General features: G+C 36.0%; 1 protein-coding gene across 19 annotated transcripts in view; it reads right to left on the bottom strand.

The window, feature by feature from the left end:
* The window catches only part of runx3 (RUNX family transcription factor 3), a 269,502-nt gene that overhangs the window by 218,073 nt on the left and 29,931 nt on the right, over positions 1-21,498 (bottom strand). For 8 of the 19 annotated variants that reach the window (XR_015505397.1, XR_015505395.1, XM_087278450.1 and 5 more), the window contains exon 1: positions 8,276-8,386. The exons of 3 other annotated variants lie outside the window; for them this stretch is intronic. The gene's annotated coding sequence lies outside the window, so the exon portion shown is untranslated. Of the gene's footprint in view, positions 1-508; positions 763-8,275; positions 8,387-21,498 lie in introns of those variants that run through there. 8 more of the 19 variants (XM_087278453.1, XM_087278459.1, XM_087278444.1 and 5 more) reach the window with 3 other exon arrangements.

A 21,498-nucleotide genomic window follows, 5' to 3' on the forward strand; every position in this document is an offset into this window, starting at 1 on the left:
TATTATTTTAATAAATATATCAAGTCAAGTCGAGCTTTTTTTTAATTCCGCTACAAGTGCGGACATACATCGGTTTAATAAATCGGTTTTGTTCAAATGCAGCAAAATATATGACCTAAATTCACTGAGAAATGGATAAAAATATTCATTTTCAAATTGGGCTGTACTTATTTATGCTGAGCACTATATGTATATTTTATATACTTTGTATTGTTTACTTTATTTGCCAATTATCTAAATCTCTTTCGGTCCCCTTGTGTTGATATGCATGAATGTATGTATGTATGTATGTATGTACTCAGAGCTTCTGTAAACCACAAAAAATAATAATAATCCATGTGTTTGCGCACACTTGGTGGATAAAGCTCACTCTGATTCTGAAAGGAGATTCATAAAACTGTACATGATTCTAGAATTTAATAAGACCTTTTAAAACACTAGTGCAATATAGCACCAGGACAAGTTGGACTATGGATATTTAGTGAACTTTTTAAGTGCTCTGAAATACCTTGCAGAGTCCTCTGTTACTACTCTGTGTTGAACAGCTCACACTTAAGACACACCCGGGGCTTTCTGCTCCTCACGCTCACTGTCGGCAGCACCAGATCCCGCAATCACTTCCACATGTGACCAAAGCCACGAGAGCACAACTTCTCCAATTGGATCTCATTAAGAGCAGAAGCCCTAAGCACAAGGAGACCTGCAAGAGTTTTAGCTGTGCACTTTTCACAAAACGACTCCGCAAGTTATTGTGGCATGAACCTGTCAAACATACAGTCAAAGTCAGAATTGTCAGATCCTCTGTATATATTTTTGCCCAATTTCTGTTTAACAGAAAGAAGATTTTTTTTTTATTTCTGAACATAATAGTTTTAATAACTCATTTCTAAAAACTGATTTTTTTTATCTGCGCCATGATAAATAGTAATATTTATAAATAAATAATATTTTACCAGACGTTTTCAAGATACTAGCATTCAGCTCAAAGTGACATTTAAAGACTTAACTACAGTAGGTTATTTAGGTGAGTCATTGTATAACAGTGGTTTGTTCTGTAGACCGGGGGTTCCCAAACTCTTTAGCCTGCGACCCCAAAATAGCAATGCGTGACTCACAAGCCCCAAAATCCTAATTATAGGTAATTATAAATATAGAAAACCTTGCAAGCGACACACACCAATAGGCCAAAATCTATCCTTCATTTATTTATGTTTTTTTATGCATGAGTGCTGTAAATGTGTCAAAAGGTTTTACCTGGTGCCAAAAAATCAATTTGATGGATCTGACGCTATTGCTGCCTATAATATAATTTAATCACTTAATCACTTTTGGTTGCAATCCAAAAGAAAAAAAAATCTAAAGGCTGTTACTATAAATTACTATTTTTATCTTCAATACACTGTAAAAAAAAAAAAAAAAAAAATATATATATATATATATATATATATATATATATATATATATATATATATATATATATATATATATATATATATATATGCGGTACAGGTGAATTGGGTAGGCTAAATTGTCCGTAATGTATGAGTGTGAGTGAGTGTGTGTGGATGTTTCCCAGAGATGGGTTGCGGCTGGAAGGGCATCCGCTGCGTAAAAACATGTTGTATAAGTTGGCGGTTCATTCCGCTGTGGCGACCCCGTAATAATGAAGGGACTAAGCCAAAAGAAAATGAATGAATGAGAGTTGGAATCAAACTGCACAGAGCTGCAGTTTGACACCCTTGTTTTAATGTTTTTTTTTTTTTCGTTTTTTTTTTTTTGTAATGCATAGTGTATAAATGGCTCTAAACAGCTGGTATTCCCACTCTAAAAACTGTTTATGGAAAAATGACTTATTGTTAAAAAAAAATAATAATAATTGGCTGACAATGTTGCTATGCTAATGGTCCGTTTCTACTGAGTGGTATGGTACAGTTCGGTTCGGTATGCTTTAATGGCGTTTTCATTGTCAAAAGGTACCTAAAAGCAATTTTTGAAAACACAGCCAAGACATTACACTGTAATAATATATAAATATCATAATGAGCCATGGTTAACCTGAGCTTAAACAAACATTGTCGTTATCTTGATGAACAGCCACAAAGCTAAAAAGAAGAATAGAACTACCTAATTTATCCACAGCCATATCACCCTGCAGCCCAAAACCGGTTACTCACTGAAGCTAAGCAGGGCTCAGCCTGGTTAGTACCTGGATGGGAGACCACTAGGGAACACTAGGTTGCTGTTGGAAGTGGTGTTAGTGAGGCCAGCAGGGGGCGCTCAACCTGTGGTCTGTGTGAGTCCTAATGCCCCAGTGTAGTGAAGGGGACACTACACTATCAGTGGGTGCCGTCTTTCGGATGAGACGTTAAACCGAGGTCCTGACTCTGTGGTCTTTAAAAAAATCCCATGGCACTTCTCGTGAAAGAGCAGGGGTGTAACCCAGGTGCCCTGGCCAAAGTCCCTCTATCGGACCTTACGATCATGGCCTCCCAATCATCCCCATCCAGCGAATTGGCTCTATCACTGTCTCTCCACTCCACCAATAGCTGGTGTGTGGTGAGCGCACTGGCGCCGTTGTCCCGTGGCTGCCGTCGCATCATCCAAGTGGATGCTGCACACTGGTGGTTATGTGGAGAGACCCCCCTCATGATTGTGAAGCGCTTTGGGTGTATGGCCATACACAATAAAAGATTATATAAATATAATTACATAACTATATAAATATACATTACATTACATTACCCTGTGCTCTGTAGTTGTCTACAAAGCTGTCTAAAGAGCGAGAGGTTTCGCTTTCTTGCTTGCGTTCACCACGCGTCTATATTTGAAATAACAAACTTTTTGAGCTGAGGATGATAACATGAGTGTGATTATCGAAGTGCTTCTGACACCCGATCCATTCAGAAATGGACAAACGCGAGAGTGACGTACGAAAAAACTAAGGAGAAGCCCAACAAAACAAAGGAGCAAATGATTCTTTCAGCACCCTAAAACACGAACAAACTACCATGTTTAACAATTATCCTCACATTTTGGGCTATTATAAACTCAGAATGACGGAATTACTTTCTAACAGAGGTTACATGTCCTGGTACCATTGGTACCCTTTAGGCAGTGAAAATGCAAGTCTGATAAAGGTGACCCATATCGAGCTGTGTCGTACCATACTGTACCACTCAGTGGAAATGCGCAATAACTGTTACGATCGCTGGAGAACTACACACAGTTTCTTCTTGTTTTTTTTGTGGTTATTTTCTAGCGGCCCTGCTCCAGTTTTTTTTTTTTATGTTTTTTTTTTTTTTTAAAGTGTAGATTGTGGATAAAACATAGTAAATCTAATGGTTTAAAAAAAAACTCACTAGATTTTTGAAAACCACTAAGAAACCCCCACTTTAAAAACCATCGCTGTAGACAATCTTCAAAAATATTGTTTAAGGGGGCTAATACAAATTGACCCTAAAATGTTTTTTTCTCTTTAAATAAGAACAAAATAAGAACAAATAAGACTTTCTCCAGAAGAAAAAAATATTACAAGAAATACTGAAAAAATGTCTTGCTCTGTTAAACATCATTTGGGAAATAAAAAAAAAAAAATTAATTCACAAGAGGAATAATGTTTACTACATCTGTACATTTACAAAGAGCAAAACTCTGACCCGCGGAGAACAGTGGCTAATGCAGAACAGATGCCTTTTTTTCTCTCACACACACCTTTCACTCTGCTTCTATCTCTCTTTTATGTGATCCATCAACACCTGTTACTATAAAGCAGCAGCGTTTTGCGGTTCGCGGGGTGAACTGCTGCACATAACTCAGTCCAGAACCAAGTAGCGGACTCATAAATCAATCCCCCTGCGTGAAACACATCCTACCAGAGGAATAATGGCTACAGTATGGAGGGTGTTAAAGAAAAAATAAATCATGCTGTTATAAAGTTATGAAATTCAGGTTATAAACGTGTGTGATGCATGTCATTTCCATATGATAGATTAGCTCGCGTGGATGGTCTCGCACAGCCGGAGTGATATTCTGGATTGTGCCTTTTCATATAGAGGGAAAGAAAGACAGAAGTGATACTCGAGGTTTATTATTGATATTAGGCATGGGACGATAACCGTTTACAAGGTATACCGCGGTTTGGAAAAGTCAAGGTTTTAAAACCACCAAAACTTTCTGTAATACTGTTCCTAAGGTATGCGTAAGCCATTTTATTTACTTTTTTTTTTTTAGGACAACAGTATCTCCAGCAGAAAAGATCTCCAAAGATGCCATTTTAAAATGTAGAGAAATCTGTGTTTTTGAAACTAATAAAGACAGCAGAAGTCAATGATTCATTTTCAATATTTAGCCTCCAAAATATTATAAATCTCTCAAAAAATAAAATATATTGTTTTCAAAGGGGAAAAAAGTTTTTGTTTTTTACCCCGACATTTAAAATAATATATTTAGAGCAGCAATCACAAAACCATGATACCGTAAATTTTTTATCCAAGGTCATCATATCATCAGAATCTGACGCCCATGCCTAATTAATATAAAGATCTTCTAGAATATGAAGCCTACAGGACACAGCTGATGATTCTTTTTTCTTTATTTTTTCCCCAACTGTCCTCAATGAGAGCATGAAAAAGCGCTGAGGTTGCATTTACACTATAGTGTTTGTGTGTGTAGTCCCCTCACAGATGTTTTCACACTGCATGACTATCTGGGGTAGCATTAGGCTGCTGCTGTGTTTACACTGCAAGATGGATTGGCGACAGGGTTTTACACTGCTTGAAGGCTGATTTATAATTCTGTGTCAAACGCACGCATTGGCTCCGGCACAGCCTTTGCGTTGTCGCATAACCCTCGCCGTGGCCATTGCTGACACTTATGCGCACCTCTCACAAAACTTAACTACACGTCGCAACGACGCATAGCGCAAGCTCTGTGATTGATCAGCTTGGTAGCGCTGATGAGTGTGGCCGGGACAGAGAGCCGCGCAAACCTGTTGGAGCGAGTGTTACAAGTGTTGAGTCCAGTGAAGGACCTCCAGATGGAAACTTTTGTTTCGTGTTTACCTTATCAACAAGGTTGTTGCACATCCACCGGTTCCCACCTCAAAATGAGTAAGTCTGAGCCACTTGTACATTAAGGTAGTGTTCAGAAAAAACAAAACACCAGCAAAGAAACTTGACACAGAGGAACATAAAACCCAACTGCCAGCTAGAGTTTTGGAAGTGTTATTGCAGATCAACACAAACAGCATCCAGAAGTATAAATGCACGCGCAAGGTGAGCCGTATGTCACACCGATCACTCGACGCAGAAGTATAAACCAAGCTTGACTTTACAATACGAAGAATCACTGTCAACTTTGGCCCCATTTACGCTAATACATTTTAGTTTTAAAATGGCATTTGAGAATGAAAACGATCCACGCCCACACTAGCGTTTCTGAAGATCTCCATCCACACTATGCCACCAAAAATGCCCACCACATGACAACACACACTCTGGCATGCGCTGCAATGGTCTACCACTAGATCTCATCTCACTGAAGTTGTTAAATATTTAATTCATCTAGTCTCTAACGACTCTTTAGTCTTTTGAATCTATTACTTGTTCTCAGGTAACATTTATGCTGAGCACAAAGATATGCTAGAGAGCCCAATTATGGGTTTTTGAAAATGACCTTCCTTGCTGTGTGTAACACATGAACTTCCAGCTAAGGCTTAAATCTGAAAGTGTGCCGTGTTTAAAACGTTTAATTCATCTATAAAAGTGATTTCATTTGATTTGATTTGATATAAAAGAGTCGACTTGGTGCCAATACCCTAGTGGTTAAGTGCGCCGACATATAGCATTATGGTGCTCACGGCAACCTGAGTTTGATTTCCGGCTCAAGGTCCTTGACACCCTTGTTTTAATGTTTTTTTTTTTTGTTTTTTTTTTGTAATGCATAATGTACAAATGGCTTTAAAACAGTTATTATTCACACTCTAAAAACTGTTTGTGAAAAATTTGTTATTGTTAAAAAAAATAATAATAATTGGCTAACAATGTTGCAATGCCGACCCTTCTCCTCTCCCAATACTTTCCTGTCTGCAACCTCTACTGTTTTTTTCCAAATAAAGGTAAAAAATTCCTAAAAAATACTTAAAAAAAAAAAAAAAAGTCGACTAAGAGTGATTCAAATGAATCGTTGGGGTAACGAATCTTTAGCCGTGTCGGTGTGACAGATACAGAACTTAAAGCAGGTCGCACACCAGAAGCGCCGCTCGGCGGCACGCCGCGCAGCGCCACGCAGCGCCATGTATTTTAGAATTTTAAACATAGGTTTCTATCAGGATACACACACCGGCGCCGCAAGTCGGCGGCTGTCGGCGGCGCCCGGCGACGGCTCAGGACGCAGTTCATTTTTCAGCCGCGCCACAGAGCGCCATCTGATTAGTTTCATGTTAAATATCATACAAATGTGCGCGTCTGGTGTGTGATACTTTAAACTGTCATGTACGCGGCGCCGAGCGGCGCTTCTGGTGTGCGACCTGCTTAAGACTGCCCATTTGTTGCGTAGGCAGACACGGGAAAATTTAAACCCCCCGGACACAAACACTGTGAAAAGAAAAAAAGGAAGACAGACACTGTAGCAGATCCCAGTTGAATCATGTTGCGAAGACGCTGTGCTCTGAACTGTGAAGGGAAAGTTAGTGTTATTTTCCCTACCCAAAAATGAGGCTGTGAAGAGTCAGTGAGTGAAGTTCCTTTTCACAAAAATACCTCAGCATTAAAGCCCCAGCTTTGAGCTGTGTTCCCGTCATTTTTTTGAAGAGTGCTTCAGCAATCTACATGGTTACAATGTGGGATTCATCGGTCATTTGTGTATTTAATTGTGTTTTTTACTTGTAACCTCTTGTACTGTATCTGGTTAACTCTTTATATCAGTGGTCACCAATTCTGGTCCTGGAGGGCCGGTGTCCCTGCAGGATTTAGCTCCATCTTGACTCAACACACCTGCCTGCATGTTTCAAGTACACCTAGTAAGACCTTGATTAGCTTGTTCATGTGTTTGATTAGGGTTGGAGCTAAAATCTGCAGGACACCGGCCCTCCATGAACAAGTTTGGTGACCACTGCTTTATATTCTTATATTGTTTCTAAAAACATGTTGAAAATGTGACGCATGCTGCTTTGTGTACAGATTTAAACGCGTGTGAGCTCGCAATCCACTGCCGTTTGTCATTGCTATAACCACCGTCAGTTGTTCCTACACACCTGTGGCAGTCAAGTTTCAGAATAGTTCAGCTTTTGCCACTGTGTGGCATAATACTGAATGTGTGTCATGGTTAAGAATAGAGTATATGCTGGTGTTTAACTGCAATGCTTTAATGCACTGCTTTTTTATATATATCTTTTGTTATAAAATACATAATGAAAAAGAAGCTTTTAGTGGAGTAGAAAATGTACTTATTTTGCTCACCTGGGTTTTGAATGGAATTAAATATTTCTCCTCACCTTTTTTTCTTTTTCAACTCGGCTGTGATATTGCTCAGATGACACGTCAAACAGACATGGGTGCTCTTGCCAAATATCCACTAGTTTTTCAGCAATTTCTTGGGTCAAAATAGATTTTTAAAAAAAGCACTTTTAAAGGTGCTATATACTGCACTGGCTTGATAACAAATTGTTCTCTGATATCTACATAGTTGGTTTATGGCTTTGGAATGTTCCAAAAAACGGTTTTATAAATTTGTTATTTTATAAAATCAAACCAGAAATCCAAAACCTAAAACCAGAAGGTCCAAGCTTGACCATATATGCTATGTGTGGTGAATATTAATGAGCTAAGACATGCTGCTTACACACACACACACACACACACACACACACACACACACACACACACACACACACACGCACACACGCGCACACACACACACACACACACACACACACACACACACACACACACACACACACACAGCCTGATGTGAACACTGACTAAAATAAACCCAATCAGAGTAACTTATTTTGCTCACCATATCTAATGTGGATAAAGGCTAAATCGTAATTGGCAAAGTAGAGTGATGGAGATGTATCGCGTTGAAGCTTTATTTATTTTGAAGCTACAGTCAAAAAAAAACATAGCCAGCAATAAATATCTGCCTCTGCATGAACATATGACAGTTGAGCTGAGTGATTTGACATGATTCAGCAGACTACACGTGTTTTTTTAGATATATGCATCAAATATCACAATAAACAAGACAAATTATCAAAAGATGTAACTAAACTGACCTTTTGCCTCTTCGGAGTGGAGATAAATGAACGTGCAACCTGTAAATCTTGCATTTTGCGTCCTGAGGCCAGTTTGAACGTGCCTCGTGCTGTCGTTGCCATGTAACGCACAGTAAACAAATTGGTTCTCGCGTTTTCAAAATAAAAGTCCCACGTCCATAGAAAGTGAAATGTAAATAAGGTAGGACAATTATTATGGTTGTATCACTATAAAACATTGTTGCTTATCATTTGCAGCTTGAGGCGTGCATATTTTCTTCAATATTTTCACATTTGTATTGTTTGTTTGTTTGTTTAATTCCCATGATTCTGGTTACTGTATAACAGATTTGAACCAGGACCATGAAACCAATAAGTGTCGACCTTATTTGTATATGTTTAAAATTAATGTTGAATAAATCAGCAAAGCAGTCCATGAATGCAAATTTTGTCATACAACTATACAGTACCACTGTGTGAATGGTACAATAGTCAAACGTCCAAGTTTTGCTCTGCAATTTAGCTGAACTTTTGCTACATTACATCCATAGATATATTTCTATGCATTACATCCATATTAGGGTATATGCCGAAGTGTGCTAATAAGACTTTACATTTGCCAGTAACCTGGGTTAATTGTTTCCGGTCAACTGTGTGCCAATGCAAAAATTGGCGCATTTAAGGTCAGTTTTCTTCAAAAATCAGCGATCTCCACTGGCTGAGTGATATTTAATATAACAGGGGTGCTCAATCCTGTTCCTGGAGATCTACCTTCCTGTAGATTTCAGTTGCTACCCATTTCAAACACACCTGCCTGTAATTATCAAGTGGTGTTCAGGTCCTAATTAATTGGTTCAGGTGTGTTTGATCAGGGTGAGAGCTGTGTTTTGCAGGAAGGTAGATCTCCAGGAACAGGATTGAGCAGCCCTGCAATATAAAGTGGGTCTCAGATTGTACAAGAAACACTGCATTACATTTTTTTTTTTGTCCGCCATGTCTTTATAATATGAGCAGTTATTTTACCCCAGTATATTCAATTGAGCTTCTGCGCTACCCTGCCGGTTCCTCTTTTGGCCGTCTTTTCTGACGTGCTCGTGCGAGTAAACAGCTTTTTGTCTCGTTTTACACTTGAGCAACTTAATAAATGCCAAAGTTTATTTAACTGAATGTATTTTAATTACATTACAACATCGATGCTGAAAAGGAAATGTATAAATTGGAAAAAAAATCACAGTAACAGGTCACCGGAAGTTTATCAGTATGGAAAAAACACTAGCTCGTCATATACCCTATGCCCTGTTCCTTTCGAAGGGGGTTAACCCTCTGGAGTGACAGCTTTGAAGGGATGGAGAGTGTAGGGGTAAAATAAGGTTATTTTTGTAACGCACTTCTGCATCATCTTAATGAAAGGATCATAGATGTGTGTCTACGTCACACTTTTATGCATTAGTTGATGGCCACAAAACACACTAGGAACAATGAACATTGTGCATTTATTTTTTATTTGTAATTTATTTGTAATTTATTCATTTATTTGTAGTTGTCGTTCATTTTATAATTATTTTTATTGTTAACTTTATTCACAAATATTTGCCAAGAAAAATGCTATACTTGAATTTATTAACGAAATTAACAATGAATATTGTGCAGCCTGTTATTTATTTATTTGTTTAGCGAATGTATGTTTATGTATGTTTTAATTTATTTATGATATTTATAATATGGCTCTAATATAACATGGATGGCTCTGCGCCTGCTGAGAGGGACAACTCAGCCAATGAGGGCAGAGGGGCATATATATATAAGATTTATAGATAAAATTAAATATAAACAAAAAAGTACTTTACCTACATTTATTGAGCGATGGACATTCTGCAGCCTGCACCTTATTTATTTATTTATTTATTTATTTATGTTTAGCCTATGTATGTATGTTTATATCTGTTCATAATTTTAGTATTGTTTTCATTTTGAACTCATTCTTTTAATTTATAACTTTATTTAAAAATGTTACACTACTTGCCTAAAATATATATACTTGCATTGTTTTAAATGATGAACATTGTGAAGCCTGCGGCACATTCATTCATTCATTCATTCATCATTCATTTATGTTTAGCCTATATGTTTGTATGCATTTATAATTTTCATTTATTTTATAATTAATTTTATTTATAACTTAATTAGTCAATAATACACTACTTGCCTTGCATACTATACTTGCATTTATTGGTCAAGTCAAAGTCCAGTTGTCATTCTTTGACACAAAGCAACTTTCCTGCATTTGACCCATTTTAAGATATAGCTCACATTCCTTTATACTTGAATAGAGACAATATATAATAAAAATAATAAAACAATACATTATTTTAAAGCCTTAAACGTATTTCTTTGTGTAATTTCTTTCGATTTGCACCTAAATTTGAAAACAGATTTGTCATGTCTTACTATTCTTTCTATTTTTTGCAAAGGACATACAATCGCTCTTGTATGTTCATTGATAAACAAATAACAAAAAAACAAAACATAACAAAAAAAACTTGAAAACTGATATAAATTGAGCTGAAACAACACAATTCTGGTGTTTTTGGGGGGAGAAATGTAATTGTTTTATACTCAATCTAGGTAAATTAGTAATATTAACTTAACATGAGGGGCGGTACGGTGGCTCAGTGATTAGCACTGTCACCTCACAGTAAGAAGGTCACTGGTTGGGCAGTTGGCATTTCTCTGTGGAGTTTGCATGTTCTCCTCGTGTTGGCGTGGGTTTCCTCCGGGTGCCCCGGTTTCCCCCACAGTCCAAGCACATGCATTACAGGTGAATAAACTAAAGTGGCCGTAGTGTATGAGTGTGAATGAGTGTGTATGGGTGTTTCCCAGTACTGGGTTCCGGCTGGAAGGGCATCCGCTACATGTGGTGACCTCTGAAATAGAGACTAAGCCAAAGGAAAATTAAAGAATTAATGAACTTAATGGGTTTGTGTTGGGACAAAATGAATGGATTGTGTTGAACATGGCATTTAATACAGTGTGGGTGCCTGAAGTGTCCATCACTTCAAAATCCTGCATTCCTAAGGGCACTTCGAAGTGGTCAGTTTTGAGAACTATGGTTTGGAACGACACTTCAATATGGTGGTCATTTCTGTTTTCACTCCAAAGTGCCCTTCAGAGGGTGATAAATCCCATTTGGAACACACCGTACATCTAGAAATTTACCAAGTCATAAAATGACTTTTCACTAGCCTCCCAAACTGTCAAAAGCACAGTAAAAGTCTTGTATTCACCTAATGCGCTCGATTAAAAGTCTCTTGAAGCCTGAAAGTTCACAATGAAGTCTAATAAACAGGGGATTATTAGACTGAAGGGTCAGCAGCATTCATGATCTCGTCATTGAACCTCACTCTGTCATATAGGCAAGTAAATGGGTGTGTTTGTAATATTTTGGCGGGCTGGACGGACGGGTTGCCAGAACCACAGGAATGGGCCACCCAGAGCGCTGGCGGGACACTGGTCTGAGATCAGGGAAACTGAGGGCAGAGTGTGTGTTCAGCCGCACATGTACAGTAGTGCTGTTTAAAGTGTGTGTGTGTGTGTGTGTGTGTGTGTGTGTGTGTGTGTGTGTGTGTGTGAGTGGATGCTCCATTTGTGGAAACAGGATATTTTTAGGTGGCGGTTCTCCTCAGATATGTGTAATTTCACCGCTGGGTGAAATAAAACACATTTAGAGAAAACTCTAAAAGGGTCATTGAAGGAAAGCGGTGTACAGTGCAGTTTTGGTGTATAGAAAGAATTTGCACACTTAATTGCAAAAAATAATGATTAAATTAAACATGTCATATTTTATACTGTCCACTAATGTATTATAGCACATTTGATTTATATTAACATATACAGTGCTCAGCAATATTGAGTACACCCCATTTTGAAAATGAGTATTTTTATCCATTCCTCAATGAATATGGGAAATATATATTGGTGCATTTGAACAAAACAGATTTATTAAACAGATATATTAAAACATGATTTATACGTCTTTAAAACATTATTGATTAACTCTATTAGTCACAGAACATCTTTAGAAATGGAAAGATAAAACAATTAAATTAATGCTAAATATCAGAAGAAATTATGACCTACTTTTTTTTTGGACTGTTTATATTTGAATTTAACATTTTTCTATAACATAAATTTTACATTAAATTTTTTGAACCATTATTGTAAATCATTTTGTCAGATTAGCTCCAGATTTGGCTTCAGTACTGACTAAACTAATGTACATGCACAAAATTAAAATTAAAAAGCTTTCTATAAAAAATATTAATTTAAATGAGGGATTTTGTAGGGGGTGTACTTATATATGCTGAGCACTGTATATTTATTTCAGCACATTACAGCAATATTTCAGAATTAACTATTTGCTAATTTATTTTATTATATATCTAGCCTGGTAACACATATGTGGAAAAACAACTCTGTAAAAATCACTTTGGTACAATTTTCATTTAGAAATTTAGTACATTTCACAAACAGAGTTAAACAAGTTACTTCCAGTTTGGTGTCTGTATTAAATTGCTCAATTAAATATGATAAAAAATATCATATCACACTTCCGACTCTGAGTACTTTTAAACATCTTTTATACAACATCTCAAAGGACACCTGTAATTGTTTTTTTATGATCTGATGTTTTTATGAACGTTGATTTTGTAACTATGTGGTATTGTTTTTGTGGTTTTTATATAAACCTTTATGTGCTGCCTGACATCTTGACCAGGTCTCACTGGAAGAAGAGACAGTACTGTCTCAATATGATCTCCTGGCTAAATAAAATAAATAAAGGATATAAAAAGTATGTGCAACATCATTAACACATTCAAAATAATCTTTGTTTTATATTACAAGTTTATTTATTTTCCTGTGTATTTTTTTAAAACTTCTTCTTATTATGATTATTATTTTAAACTAACAAATCTTGCCTGTTAATGCAGATATGCTGAAGGAAACAACTCTAAAAAACTTTGAAACAATTTCTATTTATACATTTAACAAATAACAGTGAAATGTGAGTTATTTCCAGTTTAGTGTTTGCATCAGATTAAACAAACATTTTATTATTGCTGATACATCAATAAGAATGTGAAAAAAGTCTAATTTATTGTTTCTAATGTTTTTTTAATTTATATAAAAAATAAGGGTGAAATAATGTTCTTTCGTAATTTAGAATATATAGATATACTAAAATATACTAATATACTAAAAATGTTAAAAATATATATACAAGTTGAACCAAAGTAATTAAATTAATTCATGGTTATGGAGTGTTTTATATTTGAGCGAATGTGTTTAAACTAATTCAATATTTTGATTAATAATAAATTACATTTTTCAGTTTCAATCAAAGGTATCATTTGGGGAAAATCTATAAATTTCGCTGCAAATTTAGGTTGGTCCAAAGCAAAATTATACTTTCTTGTAAGGGGAAAAAAAAGATAAATCCAAGTTTTAACAAAGTAAAAAAATAATAAATAAAAATAATAAATAAATAAATAGTGGCCTACTGTATAGCAACGAATATTTTTTAATTTAAGTTAATGTATTTTATTTATTAATTACAATATAATAAATAATAGTTTAGAGTCAATTAAATTGTAATGTTTGAACCAAAGTTAAATTATACAAAAATAAATATTTTAGCTGTAACAAATTACAATCATTTAATAAGTTATTTATTTTTATAGATACTGATTTAAATATCTTATTTTGTGTTTATAAGTTGAGAAAAAAAAACTACATTTCTGCTTTAAAAAATTACAGTAATTTTTTAAAGTTGATTCAAAGCATGTCATTTATTTTTCAGTGCACCTCACAGACTCTCCAGGCTTTATATTAAGCAGAAAGAGGATGTAGTTTAGTCTGGACTGGGTCAATGTGAACCTCTAGAGGCGAGTGTTCAGTTTTGTGCATGTCTCCTGTGAGCTGCTATAGAGCTGCAGCAGAATAAGAGAGTTTATTCTTCTGTTTGTCTCCTCTGAGAGAGCATTCACTTCATCTCAGCACTTACAGCTTATAAACTTACCCGGTAATCATGTTAGCTTTCAGCTTCCCCCGTCTCTGGGCTAAAGAGACCTTTATAGCCCTATAATTGACTCTCTTTCTAAACCCAAAGAGAGAGAGAGACAAAAAGAGAAAACAGCCGGAAGATACAAAAAGACAAACAGACACTTAAAACTTAAAGGAGCAGTGATGAAAGCTAATTGAATGAACACACACAATGTGTTGCGATTTAAGGAAATGAAGCGTCAAGGTTCTGCAGACAATGGCTACAAGATATAATGCGATAAAGAGCTAAAGTTTGTGGTTTAATAACAAACTACAGAGCTAATGAGTGCTAAAGAGCTAAATGAGAGCTTACATTTGTGAGATAAAGTTAGCTCTAAAGTTTTTTTATAACAAATTAGAGAACTAATAAGCACTAGAGTTAACATGTGTGAGATGAAAAGCTAAAGTTGTTTTTTTTTACAATAAACTACAGAGCTTATAAGCACTAAAGAGCTAAACAAGAGCTAGCATTTGTGAGATAAAGAGCTAAAGTGTATTTTATAACATACAAATTTTGATACAAAAAATACAGAGCTAATAAAGGTTAAAAAGTAAAATAAGAGATAACATTTGAAAAATTAAGAGCTATACAGACTTTTTAAAATGACAAACCAAAGCTAATATGTGCTAAATGAGCGAGCTGTGAGGTAAACAAAGTTTGTTGTTGTTTATATCAAATTACAGAGCTAATAAGCACCAAAGAGCTAAACAAGAGCTACTGTACCACTTGTAAGACAGAGCTAAAGTTTTTTTTATATCAAACTTCAGAGCATTAAAGAGCTAAATAAGTGCTAACATTAATAAGATAGGAAGCTAAAGTTTTTTTTATATCAAACTTCAGAGCTATAAGTGTTAAAGAGCTAAATACGAGCTAACATTTGTAAGATAACAAATTAAAGCTTGCTTTTTTATATCTGAGCTAATATGTGATAAAATGGCAAAAAAAAAAAAAAAAAACTTTTGTGAGATTAAGAACTAGTGTTATTTTTATATCCAACTACAGAACTAATAAGCGCTAGGAGCTAAGCACTAACATTTGAGAGATAAAGAATTCAAGTTTGTTATTTTTATAACAAACTACTGAGCTAGTAAGTGATTAAGAGCTAAAGAGCTAACATTTGTGAGATAAACAGCTAAAGTTTGTCATTTTTATAACAAACTAAAGAGCTAATAAGCGATTAAGAGCTATAGAGCTAACATTTGTGAGATAAACAACTAAAGTTTGTCATTTTTATAACAAACTACAGAGCTAATAAGCGATTAAGAGCTATAGAGCTAACATTTGTGAGATAAAGAGCTAAAGTTTGTCATTTTTATAACAAACTACAGAGCTAAGCACTAAAGAGCTAAATGAGTGCTAACATTTGTAAAAGAACGAACTAAAGTTTGTTAATTTTAAAACACACTAGAGCTAAGCACTAAAGAGCTAATTAAAAGCTCATATTTCTGAGATAAAAAACTAAAGTTTTTTTTTTTTTTGCTTTTTTGCTCAAACAACATTTAAATTATATTATCAATGTTGAAAATGTTTGTGTTGCTTAATATTTTGTGGGAACCATTAAACCTTTTTCAGGACTCTTTAAAAGGACACAGCATTTATTTGAAAGTGAAATATTAACATCAAACTGTTGATTAATTTAATAATAAAAGCATTTCTTATATTTTGTCACATTTTATTAATATTTTATGTTTTTTTTATAAATACTGTAGTTAAAAACGAGTTTATTTGAAACAGAAATCTAACATTCTAAATGTTCAACTATGCATTTAGATCAATGTATTGTAGGCTTGCTGACTAAAAGTATAAATAAATGTTTTTTTTATTCATTCATTCTTTTTCCTTCAGGTTACTCCCTTATTTATTAGGGGCCGCCACAGCGGAATGAACCGCCAACTATTCCAGTGTAATGGAGGCCAGCTAGTAAGTGCTGTGTAGGTAAACCTCACTCCTCTGACCTGTAAAGGTGCTCTAGAGGCCATGGTCTTTAGCCTCCTAGGTAGAGCAACTGACTTCCATGCAGAAGGTCGCCGGTGTGATAACAGTACAGATACAAGTATTCTGTGTCACCTTAAACGACACAGAATACTTGGGCCAGATGTAAAATGTAGTATTTGGAACGGATGGTAATAACTGATATGTGGGCCATGTAAGTTTGGCCCATCCTGACCCACATTGAAAATACATTTTAATTATTTTCAAATAAAGAAAAAAAATTCTACCAATCAAGTCACTTTGAGAAAAAGCGCATCCATAGTACACCTAAAGCGCAATGATTCATGGGTTTATTAATTTTATTGCAATGGTGGTACACCAACATATCTGGCCCAGTTCAGGCTCAGTTAACTTGGCTTTCAGACTTGGCCCAGATATGGTCCATGTTTGGCCCTTCTCTGGAAGCCGGATTTGGTCCAGTCATGGACCATAATTCACTGTGACATGTGGGCCAAGCAAAAGCTAATTGTGTGGGCCAGAGATATTTTGCTATGTGGGAAGAAGGTGCCACCTCTGCCAAACCAGAGCCATGTTTGGCCCACATGCTGTATGCCAGTGCCGGATGAATGCCTGCTTTGCCACCTTGCCACGTCTTGGCATCTACCTGGGATGCCAAGGTAGTTTTGCTGGTTTAAATCCAAGCTGGGATTTAAACCAGCAGCCTTCTTGCTGTGAGGTGAGAGTGCAAACCACTGAGCCACTATGCCAATTTATTTGACTTATTTATGAACTTATTTCACAATTAGGATAAATTAAACTCAAACGAACACAGTGACTGCTGTAAAAGTGAAAGGGTTTGTGTTGTTACTTTTTAAACTTACATTTAGACACTTTTTGTGGTGTGATGTTTATTATTATCCTCGTTTCCTCCTCCGTTTTACTCTCCGCACATTCTTCATGCTCTCCTCTTCTCTCTGTCTCTCCCCTGAGACGCCACTGAGCTGAAGGTTAAGACTTGATTCAATTCCACCCCTATAAAACGCTCTCTAACACTGAAAAATATTTGCTGTCAACATCTATCATATGATGCTCACATTGCAGACAGTATAGTTCTGTACTGAAATCTGTGCAACTGCATTTTCAACACACACCGTACACTCTACATTCATCAATCACATCCAAAAAAAAAAAAAAAAGTCATTTGTTGGCTGCTTGGTGGTTCAGTGGTTAGCACTGTCACCTCACAGCAAGAAGGTCACTGGTTCGAGTCTCGGCTGAGTCAGTTGGCACTTCTATGTAGAGTTTGCATGTTCTCCCCATGTTGGTATGGGTTTCCTCTGGGTGCTCCGGTTTCCCCCACAGTTCAAAGACATGTACAGGTGAATTGAATAAACTAAGGGCGTACTCACACTATGCTATCCGAACTGTGCCCAGGCCCGTTTCCCGAATTGTTTAATAAGTGTGAGTGCTCAGAATCGGCGCGGTTCACTTGGGCTTTGGTGCGGTACGCTTGTGTGTGAGTGCAAAACACACCAAAGCCCGAAACTGAAAGCGAGACGTGACTTTTAAGGGACTGTTTCATATGGATTTATTAATCATTCATACAGTTCAATGAATGCAAACTGTCATTGTTTATTATAGACGAAAACCCCTCACTGCACGACAGCTTCGAACCTTCAGCAAACCTCCTAAATCCTGATCTGTTCGGTGAAATATCTGACTGTGTGTCACTGCATCCCTAACATTATAACCGAAGAAATCCCCGCTGTGCTGAGCGAGAGTGCTTCTGACCACCAGGGCATCATCAATGACATAAGCGTGCCCAGGCCCGATTGTAATGTGAGTGCAGGCCGTCGGGGGAGACGGAAGGGAGGACAAGCGTGCTTTGGCCCGGTTCAAGGCAACTATACATAGTGTGAGTACGCCCTAAATTGGCCGTAGTGTATGAGTGTTAATGAGTGTGTATGGATGTTTCTCAATACAGGGTTGCAGCTGTAAGGGCATGTGTAAAAACATATGGTGGAAAAGTTGGCAGTTCATTCCTCTGTGGCAATCTCTAAAATAGAGACAATAAGCGGAAAGAAATGGAATGAATGAATGAATGTCATCTGTTTGAGTTTCACTCTGGTGAACACAAAAATAAGATATTTCAAAAAATGCTGCAAACCGGTAACCATTGACTTCTATAGTATTTGTTTTTCCTATGGAAGTCAGTGGTTAGTAATCGAAATACATTATGTAGTGTTTAACAGAAAAAAATATGAACCATTAAGAGTTTTGAAACCACTTGAGGAAGAGTAAAGTAGTGAGTAAATTTCATTTTTGGGCAAATTATCCATTTAAGTTCAGTTGCGCTTTCAGAAATTGCTTTAATTTTCCAAACCTTCAAAACAATATACATGAAACGTTGTTGCAGTCTTGTAAAATTTAACATGGGGTAAAATCTGAATGATTTGGGAGGCAAATCTGAATGATTTGGGAATGCTAAAGAGACTTAATATGTATTCATTAGATAATAAACCTTACAATTTCATTGGAGTGCAGTGAGTGCACTATTATGTGCTTCTGAATGGCTGTATTTAAAGTTCTGTCGTTTTTCGTCTGGTGCAAACAGCCAAATTGCTCATCACTGCAAATCTCGTCACGTAACTAGTTGTTAGGACATGGGGTTAAAATGAAACAAGGGGTTCGTTCTTTGTACGCGGATTACTCAATTAGCAGGATTTGGTTATTGAGGATTTGACACGATCCAGGATTGTTTCTTTCTTCGTTAAATTTAACAATACATATAAATAAAACATATGCAATCTCCACTCCAAAAAATGAGGGTAGACTAGTTTATGACAATTTGATAACTAACTCATTCATTTTCCTTCAGCTTAGTATTCATCAAGGGTCGCTACAGCAGAATGAACCACCAACTTATCCAGCATATAGCGGATGCCCTTCCAGCTGCAACCCAGTACCCAATACACTCTCACATTTACAGACATACACTACGGCACCTATACCACATGTCTTTGGAAACTCACATCAACACAGGGAGAACATGCAAACTCCACACAGAAATCCCAGCCAGGGCTCGAACCAACGACCTTCTCACTGTGAGGCGACGGTGCTAACCACTGAGCCACTGTCACCCCTCTGTATCAAACATGCATGTTTTAAATTCACCCATTCAATGAGATTCTATCCTACACAATCTGTATGTTTTTTTTTTTCTTTTCTTGAACAAGCATTATTGTCTAGTCGACAGCAGCTTAACATTGAGATTCTTAGCTGTGCAGAACTCTGGACTGCAGCTCATTAAAAATAGACAGAGCATTTAGAGAGAGAGTTAAAGTCCTAATGTAAAATCTTTACCAGTGACTTAAGTACAGCGCTGAGATCTGTTTCTGCTGAGCGAGCTGAATAATAAACTCACTGTCTGCTGCGCTGAGTTATACTGTAGTCAGCTCTGTCAGGGCCTTTTATTCCTCAGCTCTTTGTTTGCTTTCATTAAGTTCATCAGTGTCAAGAAGACACACAATTATTATATGTCTTGATTGTTTTGGAATCATAACAAGGGATTCGTTACGCTACAGTTTGAGGTTAAGATATGAAATATAAAATGCTTTAATTTGTTGAAATGAGCTAGCTCTCTGCAACTCTCACACGAAGCTAAGCAGGGCTGCGCCTGGTCAGTACCTGGATGCGAGACCACATGGGAAAGCTAAGATGCTGCCGGAAGTGATGTTAGTGAGGCCAACAGGAGGCGCTCAACCTGCGGTCTGTGTGAGACCACAGTAGGGACTCTATACTGTTCAGTGAGTGACGTCTTTCGGATGAGACGTTAAACTGAAGTCCTGACTCTCTGTTAAAAATGTCCTTCAAAAAAGCGTAGAGGTTTAACCTAGCCTTTTAGTAGTTAAAAAGCAACGATATTGTTTAAGAAATAATATGCAAATAATCTGTAAAATAATTTTTTGTTTTGCCTAATTTACATAACCAATACTTAAAATGTAAATAAATGTCATCTTCTGCCATCAAAAGTAGAGAAACCAGAGGTTCGATGCAAATCAATAGCATAAATGTGACCCTGAAGTCTTGTTTGGGGGAATCTCTAAATGATAAATTTTATGCTAAAAATCATTTCAATATTAAATAAAGGTAATGCTCCATGAAGAAATGTGGTAAATTTCCTTCTATAAATATAAAAATATTAAATTTTTGCATCTTTACAAGGTCTAGTGCTAGTGTGCTGACATATAAACGTTTTTTATGCACAATATTTGCATGTAGAATCGCAAATTTGGTTAAGAATTGGTGATCAAAAGTTCTATTTAAATATATTTAAAAATGTAATTAGCTTTAAAATAAATATATATATATATATATATATATATATATATATATATATATATATATATATATATATATATATATATATTGTGCATTGTTAAGAACATAATTTGGACCATTTTAGTGGCGATTCTTTCAATGATTAGATTTTAGATGTGAATAGTTATGTTCTGTTCTGTTTTATCCTGAAAAAGTAGCATCAATTGAAAGTTTTATCTGGATTTTTGATGTACAAATGTAAGTTTCCAAAAAGAGTCCCTCATGACTGGTAATCCAAGGTCACAAATGAACCGAACATTTCCCCAAAATCTTAAATGAGCGTATATTTTTACAGTGCTTCATACCTCAAAACCATTTGAACCCTTAGGGCAGGCTTTTTCAATTCAGTATATCTTGACAAACTTTCGATTTATACACTGTGATTAACTGTAAATTAGCAGTGTCCATATTTTGTGATTCACACGTGTTTTCCGTTTATCTATTGTCGTGAATTGCATTATGAGAGCTTGAACTCTGCTCTGTTGACTTTTCATGTTGAAAATTCAACTCTACAGTTTAACAAAGAGACTTTAATTGATATATATATATATAGTTGAAGTCAGAATTATTAGCCCCTTTTTTGTCTTTTTTGTCCAAATTTTGTCCAAATGATATTTAACAGAGCAAGGTAATTTTCACAGAATATATGATAATATTTTTTTTTTTCTGGTGAAAGTCTTATTTGTTTTATTTCAGCTAGAATAAAACCAGCTTTTAATTTTTTAAAAACCTTTTTAAGGTCAAAATTATTTGCCCCTTTAAACTATATTTTTTTCGATAGTCTACAGAACAAACCATCATTATACAATAACTCGCCTCATTACCCTAACCT

This window comes from Danio rerio, chromosome 13 (genome assembly GCF_052040795.2).
Source record: "Danio rerio strain M-AB ecotype USA chromosome 13, GRCz13ab, whole genome shotgun sequence".
Classification (NCBI taxonomy): domain Eukaryota; kingdom Metazoa; phylum Chordata; class Actinopteri; order Cypriniformes; family Danionidae; genus Danio; species Danio rerio.